The 11,166-nt window shown below is 45.7% G+C and overlaps 1 protein-coding gene and 1 long non-coding RNA gene across 4 annotated transcripts in view; one reads left to right on the forward strand and one right to left on the reverse strand.

The window, feature by feature from the left end:
• The window catches only part of Cplx2 (complexin 2), a 76,462-nt gene that overhangs the window by 57,059 nt on the left and 8,237 nt on the right, over positions 1–11,166 (reverse strand). For all 3 annotated transcript variants that reach the window (XM_029570532.1, XM_029570531.1, XM_029570530.1), the window contains exon 2: positions 9,609–9,688. The gene's annotated coding sequence lies outside the window, so the exon portion shown is untranslated. The remainder of the gene's footprint in view (positions 1–9,608; positions 9,689–11,166) is intronic.
• The window catches only part of LOC115072744, a 12,723-nt gene continuing 2,473 nt past the window's right edge, over positions 917–11,166 (forward strand). The window contains exons 1-2 of the long non-coding RNA XR_003851765.1: positions 917–1,047; positions 10,858–10,956. This is a non-coding gene — a long non-coding RNA (uncharacterized LOC115072744). The remainder of the gene's footprint in view (positions 1,048–10,857; positions 10,957–11,166) is intronic.

Raw genomic sequence — 11,166 nt, forward strand, 5'->3', positions numbered from 1 at the left:
AATGAATCAACAGCATCAAAGAATCTCTCAAATACAAGTGAATGAAGTCAGAGACTTAAGAATGTAATATCATCATCTCGTCTTGCCATTCCCCCAGCATCAGGACCAGTGACTGATTTGTTTCTATGCCCATATGCTCAGCATAAGGTCTTGGCCTGGTGGCCCAACGGTAATTCTCATGAATGAAGACAATGTATTCTTTTAAAATTTTATTGGTTTTATTGAGGCAAGGTCTTACTATGTAATCTTGGCTGGTCTGGAATTCACTACATAGAGCAGGCTGTCCTGGAACTCACAGAGGTCTGCTTGCTTCTGCCTCTGTCTCCCAAGTACTGGGATTAAAGGTATGTGCCACCATGCCTGGCTTTGGAGACCTAGTCTCATTTTAGATCCTTATTTGCCCTATTAGAGCTTTTCTTGTCTGTCTTAGGTAGACCCTCCATCATTGTCTCATGACATGTCTTCTAGAGATTTCTCTTCTCTGGGATAAATGAGCATCCTGTCTCCCATAGGATGGAGTTCTCTGTTTCTTCTTTGTGAAGCACAAGGGCCCCATCACCTTCATCCTCAGCACACTAGTTCCCCAGAACAACTCCTGGGGGCTGAGGTGATAACTGGCCTGTTGGAGGGAGCAGACTTTTCTTTAAATCTTTGTCCTCAGGGACATCAGATCGTCTCATCACAAACACCATGAGAATGGTTCAACATGGGGCAGGATGTTGGGGGTGGGAAGTGGAAAGCTATGAGGCATTTGTCATCAGATACACAAATGACAACTGACTGACAACAGTTTGGAGTTAACTGGTGAGACAGACTCAACTGGAAAATGGAAGAGAAATGACACCCATACTATTCACAGACCCTTTAAACATGAATCTCATAGACCTTACATGTTTTCTCCCCACTTTTCAGGACATCTTGCATTAAATGTGCAAATACAGAGGTGCTTCCATTTACTGATCATGAAAAGTCCTGTTGCTGCCTGAGGACATTGAATCCTGGATGCCTGAGACCCACTAGCAGTCTAAGGTCACCTTCTGATCCCAGGTACCCTGACATTGCTGGCTGCAGGCCATGGTCCTTGCTGGAAGGGACCCAGACTCAGGGAACACACATGCTTCACCTATTTCCCCTACCCCTTATAGTGAGGTAGGTCATGTGACTAGTTCTGGCCAATGGCTGTGAAGAGAATCAATAACTATCACTTCTAGGCTGAGGTATTTGAGAGTAGGTGAGAGTTCTCCACCCCTTCCCTCCCTTGCTGCATAAAGATGAAGCCAGCCTACCTCCGGGAGTCAACACTTGGAAGGAAACTTGCTGGAGAGTTCCCTGTTTGACACTTGATGTTATGTGAGGGAGAAACAACCACTGCTGTAATCAAGCCACACAGACCTCATCACTGGTGACCACAGTGTGACCTAGTCACCTTCTACAAGCAGCCCTTCCTCTATCAGTGCCACAGCACCATATGTCAAGCATGGAGGTCCAGCCTCCAATACAGCCCAAGCACAGTGGCTCCTGAAAGTGCACAGTCAGAGAGCAACAGGCAAGAACCAATGAGCTTTTAGAACAGAGAGGGACAGTACTGTGACAGGAGGGGGAAGGGACCTTTGGATGTTCAAAGAAGTGTGGCAGGGCAGATGGAGGGGTGAGTCACAAGCTTACTCTAGGAAGTGACATTTCAGCAGAGTTATAGTGGACAAAGACGAGTTAATTCAGCAGTGCCCAACTGGTATGTACTGTTCAAGTCAGCACAACATTAGTAGCATTTCTATTAATTGACAATATTTAGGAATGAGTTCCTCATAGAATTCTTTATTTGACACATCACTTTAAAATAAATAGCACAAAATGACTAAAAAACACCACCACCACCAACAACAAATAAAACAGAAAAGAAAAAAAAGATGGCTGCTAGTACCATATGCCTACGTGTTGACAACTGCCTTGGGCTGGCCATAGCTGCCTTGCAGACAGACAGGCATGTCCAGGTCCCCACAGCACTCTGGGAACATTTGATCCCTGCCTGCTCTGTAGACAGTAGGGATCATAACCCCTGGGTTAGTTGACTCTTCTCCAGGTATGTCCTACCTGTGACCTGAAGTCTAACACAAGACTGTAAACTTACTTAAAACATTATGAACTTTTTTTTGGGTAACTTGATTGCCTAGTTCTCAAGCATCAACTTTGTAGATGGTAACGCCAAAAAGTTGGACATACCATTTAGATTTCTTCAGCCCAGCAGATCTTAGACTTCAGTCCTGAAGCCAAGGGCCAGGCTGGTCCTACCTCCCTGCCTTCTCTAGAGCTCTAGCCTAGAAGATTCTGCAAGCCTGAGTGGGTAAGGCGGCCTAAGCACTGGCCTTTGACTGAGATGGTGACCCCAGTCCAGCCAAGATGAGAGAAAGGACTGGAACTGTCCCAGAGAGTCATGCCCAGAGAATCATGTTGCTGGGGCTCCCTGGGCTCCTGGAAGGAGCTGGTGCAGGCCTCCCAGAATGCCTTCTTCTTTTTGGTCCCAGCACCTTGATTGTGTTTGGGGGCATGCCCTGTTCTCAGTGTACAATCTAGGAAGTTGTCTATTTGGTTGTGAGGCTGAGCCTTTAAGGGCTGCGCCAGCTTTCCAGTCCAACTGGAATTGTCTAAGCATGCTTCCTCTTGACCTAGACGACACAGAGCCAGGCTCACTGGCCCTCTCTGGGGCTGTGGATCCTGAGCCTAGTTGTGACTGAGGCATTCTATAGGAGGCCTCAAAATGACCACCTCAGGTCCTCTTCTGGACTCCTGCTTCTGTTTTGGCACCTGTCCTTCCTGGGCCTGGCAGCCAGCCTTTTCTCTGAGCCCATGGGTGGCTGATAAGCTCTTGGCACCCCTTTATGGAGAGTAGTAGACTTTGCATCTGGAATTTATTATCAACATAACTGAACTTTCACATGGCCCCTCAAGGGCTGGTGTGAACAGCTTGGGTTCACATCTGGTTCTTCCAAATGCCAAGTTGGCCCAGGCTGCCTCTTCCTGACCCTCAACTCCTTCCCCTTACCCTGATGGAACTACTGGATGATTCTTTTAATGTTCGGGTTTGCCAGACACCAAAGGCCTGAGATCTGTTCCAAACCTAACTTCTGGTCACAGCTTAGGACTTCTGACCAAGCTGCTGTCCTGATGCTTAAACCCTGGCTCAAGCAGGAAGCTCTAGGTCACTTACCCAGCAATCTCCCTCCTCAGGAGCTTGCACTGCCTCCCTAAGGATGAGGTGCTCACAAAGGTTGGGGATGAGATGGTGAGAGGAGATATCTCTGCATATGGATCAACACGCTCTGAGCTGAAGGAACCTTGGAGTGTACTCCCCTCAGTCAAGGACCATCTTGACCCAGTTGACTCACATACATCTTGCTCATAGTACTTAGTATTCACTTTCTATATAACAAGAGTAAGAGTTTCACCATTCAACCTTTTATACATATATTTAAAAAGGGAACATGAGATCATTCTCAGAAGCCAGAAGCTAGTACAGGCCCTTCTTAATTTAGATGGGGTTATATCCCAACAAACTCATGGTAAGTTAAAAATAAGTAGTAAATTAATTTAAACACCTTCTTTACAGAATGCCCAAAGCTTAGCACCACAGCATACTGCAGAGCATTGTGCTTCTCTTTGTCATTGGGTGGCTGACTGGGAACTGGGCTCCCTGCCACTGTCCCGCATTTCCAGACAAAGGCTCACACGACATATTGCTAGTCTGGGAAAAGATAGTAACTCAAAATTCAAAGTATTATTACTTTGTGTGTGTCTGCACATGTTCGTGTGTGTGGAGGTACATGTGTGTGTGTGTGGAGGGTATAGGCCAGAGGCCAACCTTGGGTGTTGTTCTTTAGGCACTATCCACCTTTAAATTTTTTAAAAATTGCATTTATTTATATTTATTCATTCATTCATTATTCATTTATTCATTTACTGTGTATATGTGTGTGTGCATGTGTGTGTGCATGTGTGTGTTTGTGCACATGTGAGGTCAGAGGACAACTTGTAGGAGTTGGTTCTCTCCTACCACGTAGGTCTTGGAGATTGAACTCAGGTTGTCAAGCTTGGCAGCAAGTGCTGAGCCATCTCACTGGCTATAACAGTGGAGCCCAGGCTAGCTCCAAACTCATGATTTTCCTGTCTCTGCCTTTTCAGTATATTCTACTGGTGTGTGCCATCACAACCCACAAGTAGGCTAGGCCAGCCAGCAAACCCCAGAGACAGATCTTACTGTCTCTCTCTCCCCAGTGCTAGAATGACAAGCTCACACCACCACGCCTGGCTATGTATGTTGTATATACATGTTTGTGTATGTATGTGCATGTAGATACATGAGTAAATGTGTATAAGGAGGTCAGAGGTTGATATTAAGTGTCTCTCTTTTGATTCAGCTAGACTGAGTTCCAGGGATCTGTCTGTCTCTGTTCCCCACTCCCCCACCAGCACTGGGATTACAGACTCAGGTTGTGTGCCTGGCTTTCCTTTTTTACATTGCTTCTGGGACTCCGAACTCAGGTCCTCATGTTTGCACAGTACTTTACTAATTGAATCATCTTCCCGGCCCCTGGCCCCTCACCTTTTTAAAAATTTGGATTTTAGAGATTGAGCTCAAGTCCTCATGATTGCAAAGCAAGCATTTTACTAACTGAGCTGTCTCTGTGCCTCCAAAGTATGTTTTTATATTTTTTCTTATTTTTTGTGGTGCTAGAGATGGACCCCGGGGCCCTGTGTGTGCCTGGCAAATGCTCTGAGCCTCATGTCTAGCTCTCTCCAGTGAAACTGGTTGCCTGAACATCTTAACGTTGTCTCACTGGTCGTTCGCACTCACTTTGTAGAAAATGCTGCCTTGGCAGCCCCTGTCTCCCAAGGAGACTGTGGCCAGGAACTTCGCTAGCTTGACCTCTGCTGCCCACCTGACTTGATCCATTGCTTGTTCCCTGTGTTGTAGGCCAGCTGGGCACCTGCTTTGCCCCAATGAATGAGCTAGGCTCTAGGTCCAGATATCTAAGAAAGTTAAAACAAAGAGAAGGAGCAAGAACTCAGAGTTTTGAGCCCTTCTTAAGCGACAGATACTGTGATTGGTGTTTTGCATGGATTATTTCACATTTCCCCCATTCCATTCACACACCACCTCTGTTATTTTACCCTACCAGCGCTATTCATCTACTTAGTTCTCTTTAAACTGATTTGCCTTTTAAAAAAATGCACAATTTTATCTTCAAAGATAATGCTACATTATTTCCATAAATCACAGAGCTTGACATATGGGTACCATATTTCTAACATGCATCAATTCTAAGCTATTAAAATAACAAACGTGCATCTGTATATCACCTAAAATCATCTTATGTGGCATCAATCATGTGCACACCAGCCTTTAGGAAATTTAGCAGCATCTTAACTGTTGCCTTACACACCCCTGGAAGGATGGTTTATAGAAAAGAACTGGGAGACTCAAAAGGCCTCCTTCCTGGAGTCCCAGTAGTGGGAAGGGATGGGGCTGAATTTGAATCCAGACTGTCTACCTCCTGATGCTTAAGCTTTTTCAACTCCTGTGCTTTTCATATATATACATATATATATGTATATATCTGAAATATATGCATTTGGAAATATAAATATATACTTATATGTATTAAATATGTAAATATATGGTTAAATCTACAGAATTCTTTAAAAATAAAATTCAACATGAGAGTAGAGTATATAAAACAAATAAAAGCAGAGATTTTGTGGTTGAGATGGGTTTGGGGAGTCCAGAGCTTCTTTTGGGGGGGCCTTTCCTTCCTCAAGCCAATCCTATTAATGCCTCATAAGACCTTTTCTCAGAAGCCTGCAACTCCTAGGGATTTTATTTTTGAGCTCACAATTTAGTTCAACTTTCCCTGTGAGCCAAACTCCTGAGGGGCGACTGGTGGGTCTGTCTCATCCTTCCCAGTTCGGCCTCTCTGCTTCGGCTACCATGCTATCTTGAAATTTTCCATCTCGCCATCTTGAAATATTTCACTGGCTTTCTAACCTTGTTGTGACCTCATTGTTCGTTTATCAACCACTGATATCTAAATTATACCCAGAATTTTAGAGGGCATAAAGGGGATAGGGAAAGCTAGACTATCTTTCCTTTGATGGGTTCTCACTGGTGTAGGGGACAGACACAGGCATGACCAATTCAATACCGAGCACCCTCTGCTCACCCATCAGGTCCCATCTTTCTCAAAGACCTGATTGCTTTCTGGAAAGTGACTGAGACAGAGCCAGTCAAGAGGCCCCAGGGTGTTGACTGCCTTCCTCATTGTTTCGAGAAGTCTTACTCTATCCCTACAGTGGTGCTAAGTCACCATTTCCTTCAGTAAACACTGTCTGATTTTGGGAGTTAGAATCATACCTCACTCAGACCCCCCCCAAACCCTCATTCCAACAAAGGCCATTTACAAATGTCCCAGCAACTGCCTGGCTCCTGACCTCAGCCTGCCTTCTCCTCTCATTGATGAGTTCATTTGACCCCATAACTTAAAAGTCATGATCCCAACCAAGTGGGTGCCCTTAAAGTCTCTTTATTGTCCAGAAAGAGAGGAGCCTTTTGCCTTAGAAGTATGGGAAGATCCTTCAGAATTCCAGCAAGTTTTAAAGGTCTCTAAGTGACATTGTAGCTCACCATTCCCCTTGACCACATCAACACTGCTACCTGGGTATGGCCCTGGTTCTCTTTGAGATGCCCTGAAATATCCTCAGAACATCATCCATGGGGGACCAGGTCGTAGCTAAGTTCAAGTTCTAGAAAGCTTTTGTCTTGGTAGATCCATGAGCAGGATATATTGTTAAGTTCAAAATTACTTGTCAGTTTATGCTAAGTCAGTTAGATCGACTCTGCTTAAATCAAACCGAGTCAGTCAGCTCAAGCCAGCATATACTTATTGTGAACCTCTGCCTATTCCCTACTGTCCTCAGCCAGACTACAGTCAGGGGAAAGAGAGAATCCAGCAGTTAACAGGACACACGCTTAGCTCTTCGGGACTGTTTTTGCTTTGTATCTAGGTCCTAGATTCAGAATGTCCCTGAGCTCAAAATTTCCCTTGCATGAAGGGCTGGAGAAGGTTATCTCTCTGGTCTTCTAAAGGTTTCCTGTAGTGTTTTGAATGCTGTGTGGCACCATTTTGAAGGCTGTGGAGTCTTTAGGAGGTGGGGCCAATCTGGTGGAAAGTCCCTAGGGGCAAGCCTTTGAAGGTTATGTCTGCCCTTGGTACCCATCTAGATCTCTCTGTTTCCTGGCCTTCAGTATGTGAATAGCTCTTGCCTTACACACCTTCTGCTACAGATGGAGCAGCTCCCACGACCAATGCCTTCGCTACCAAGATGGACGAAATCTCTAAAACCATGAGCCAGAAGTAGTTTTCATCAGGTATTTGGTCAGTGACTAATATAATTCCCAAACCATCTCCTAGTAAATGGGCAGAGCATCCCAGGTTGCAGAGCCAGTTGGCCCCTCACCCTATAGGATCTGGTTCATAGGGGTCTTGAGCTATTGGTTGATTTGTTATTTACTCACAAACCTGCACTGAGCACTTAGTATATATGTGCAGGATATCATTCAGACATTATCTCATTTAATTCCCTATGGGAATTAAATTGCCCAGGTCTCTGCAATCAACGTAAATATAGAACCAGTTAAGCGGCCAGCTAGAATGTAGCTTAACCCTGATTTCAAAGCCGTGCTCTTTGCTTCTCTCCCGACTGTCTGTTAGGACAACTGCATAGACTCTGTAATCACTGAATGCTTAAAGAAACACATTCTATATGGAGGGAAAGAACAGATAAATGAATATTTTATGCAAGGCCGAATCCCACCTGACTAGTTTATTAGAATTCTTTGAGAAGTGAACTATATAGGGAGATAAAGGGTGACTTTCACAAAAAGCCTTTGTTAAGTTTTTATCCCAAAGCCTATTAATAAAATTGATTCATTATAGAATTGGGCAGAAGTGGGTGGCAAGTGGGAGGGAGTCTATTTTTGCATGGATAGAGAACAGGCTTAGAGACAAGAAGGAGGATGGAGATAAATGGGTACTTTTCAAATAGGGAATTAGGGTTCTCCAGGAATTGCTACTGAGTTAGGTTTTTATAGAGCTCAGTCTACACACATTGAGGCCAGTGTGTGCGTGCCCTGAACCAAACGTAGGAGGAGGGGCTGTGTCTAAGCAAACAAGACTCTGGTCCTGTATTTGAGCCAAGGACGTTCTGTGACATCTTCACATTTCAGAGGACAGGAAGCTCCTCAAGGGCCAAAGAAGGTGGGTGGGGAATGAAGGACACTCAGGCTACAGTGAGGAGTGGACATCTAGTACTAGTTCTGTCATTGACTCTGTGAGATGTTAGGCAGGTCCCTTGCCCTCTTAGATCTTAGTTTTCTCTCCTATGCAGTCGAAGTGTTGGATATATGGCCTGAAGAGATCACTGACTGGAAGTAAAAATTGCTTATGCAAAAGTGCCCATTTCTCATAGCCAAAATACTCCCTGTCCCTGTCCCTGGTGGGGACTCTGACTCTCTCTCTCTCTCTCCACCCCCCTCCCCATAGTGACTATGAGGCAGACAGCCATGAGGTCTGTGGTGCTGAGGCTCGGAGCCCAGCCTGGGATTCCTCGGTGGCGTTGGCTGTGAATGACTCAGCATCGTAAATAGCTCCCATCTGGATGAGCAATGATATCTATAGCATCCAAGCGATCTCTATATCCACACACACTTTCTTTGTGCAAATATGTGGATCACTGTATGCTAAATATGAGGTGGCCTGGAGACGTTCCTCCTTTTAAAAGACTATTTGGTACAAAACTCAAGACTGTTTATTTAAAGAAACAAGTTTACAACTATGCACGTTAGATTAGTGGTCGTGGGTGGTGGGGAAGAGATGATGTGGATGGAAGGATGCTGGGGGTGATCCAGGCCTGGTGAAAGAGGAGTTGAGGTTGACTGCTGTACCCTTGGTCCTGCTATCATTGTAGGAAGGGGCAATGGACAGAACTCCTGAGATTTCAGAATGGGGTGGGAGAAGGGGGTGGTGGAGTACTGTGGTTCATTCGAAAGAGCAGGGATCTGGTGGTAACCCGACAGTCAGGTCCTGGCCCAGCCCTGCCTGTCTTCTCATCGCAGGTGACTCATCAGTTTCCTCATTCACTCCTTAAACACAAACTGAGCCCCCACATGTGCACAGGCTACTTACTGGGCTACAGACAAAGAAAAGCAGAGTGCAATCCAGCTTAGTCACATATCAGCTTTGTGCATTTGGGCAAGTCCTTTGCTCTCTCTGAGCTTCTGTTTCCTCATCTGAAACTAGGGATGATAATATCTACCTCAGGTTTTGAGAGGTAGCATTGAATAAGATCATGTACCAAAAAGTGCTTCTCTGCCATAAAGGACTCTGAAGATGTAGTATGAGTCACTGCTCTGTACTGGTAACCGACCCACTCACTCCAACTTGGAAGTGTTGCTTGGTGACCACAGAGGGGGAATGGAATGATCCCCTTCATTAGAGTCCCAGGTGTGAGGCTCCCTGAATGCCACCCATGGCTATGACCCTGGGTAGCAACCTTACCTGTGCTTCCTGGATGAGCTGGGATGCAGGAGCCTCAGGCACCGAGAAGAGCAGATAGCATGTCAGAGATGCACAGCTTCCTAGAGGAGAGAGGGTTTGGGCTGAGAGTGTGGCTGGAGTTGGCTTCCACGATGGGTATGAAACACCCCCCAAGGTCCATGTGAGCCGTGTCCTCAGCCTCCTAGGCCACAGCTACTTCTCTTGGTTCTAGCAAAGGGTGGGGAGGATGGGGGCTGTCTAGTGTCAGATCTGACTCTTGTCCCCTCAGCACCTATCTGATAGCAGTTGCCCACCTTGTTCATTGGTTCAGGCAACATTTGGATGGTGTCACTAGCTATACTGTTTCCAAAATAAACAGGATGTCTGATCAGCATCAATGGACAGATTGCTTTTGTTAATCACATCTGGTTTTGGCTCTGGGAATATCCATTGCATCTCTCCGAGCCTCAATTTCTTCTTCTGTAAGATGGAGTTTCTAATAGTACCAGCTCCCTGAATGAATTACTATACTGAGTGCTGGTATTGTAGGTGAGTATAAGCATGTGTGTAAAGATACTTATCATGAGAGGCCTTAAAATCTTAAGTTACTTCCCTCACATTAGTCTTGGGGTGCCAAGCATCCTTTAAGATGCCAGGATTGGCTCCTGTGTGTCTGTTTCCAGACCTTGCACAAGGACTGCCAATGTCAATGCCCAGCCAGTTTTTGCCAATTGAACCTTGCTCCATGGTCTGGTGGAGTTGCTTTTACACACTGAAGATGAGAGAGGTCAATTTCCCTCCCGATCTTATAGAGACTATTGCAGAGAGGGTACTTGTGGTAGTCAGGTCTGCAGTGAGGTACACATGGAACTGGGTTCCTGCCCTTGCTCTTTCTGCCTCAACTCCCTCTCTCATGGCCAGATAGGGCTCTTCTTCGCTGAGCATCAAGGTCTAGCTGTGGAGGAGCCTATGGTGTCTGCTTACCCACTTTCCCCCAGTATGACCTGCTATGTCCTCTTGGACTATCTTTCTTCTTTTTAGTAAACCAGTCTTGCTTCTTGTGGCACCAGGGAACAGATAAAACTGTCATTTACAGAATTAGGGTCTGAGGCCCAGCCTAGCACTCAGAGACAATATGGGGTGAGGCAGGGCATCCCACAGAGATGATTCTAGATCCTTTAGTCACCAATAGTCTTCAGGTCCACTTTGGCTAATGCAGCAATCTAACCCCTCAGTCCTAACTGAGTGACCATTCTTAACTTTCTCCAAGGCACCTCACCATCCACATACAGTCCCATTGGTTAAGCCATCTGCTGGAATAGGGGCTCCTTCGGAATGCTTTCCAGAGCCCAGCGTTACACAGGACTTGGTAAGTGTCTGCTAAGTGAATCAATAACTGAGTGGCTGAGTGACAGGTCCTGATCTAACACTGGTGTGGCACAGGAGTGAAAGGGATGGATGTGATTCCTGCTCTTAGAGAAAACCCGCAACTAGATGGGAAACAGGGCCAAGTACTGTTTTCTGATTGCCTAGCGTAGGAAGCTGGGAGAAAGGGAGGGAGGGAGGGAGAGAGGGAGGG

Source organism: Nannospalax galili, unplaced genomic scaffold, assembly GCF_000622305.1.
Source record: "Nannospalax galili isolate Female #2095 unplaced genomic scaffold, S.galili_v1.0 scaffold762, whole genome shotgun sequence".
In the NCBI taxonomy this organism is placed as follows: Eukaryota; Metazoa; Chordata; class Mammalia; order Rodentia; family Spalacidae; genus Nannospalax; species Nannospalax galili.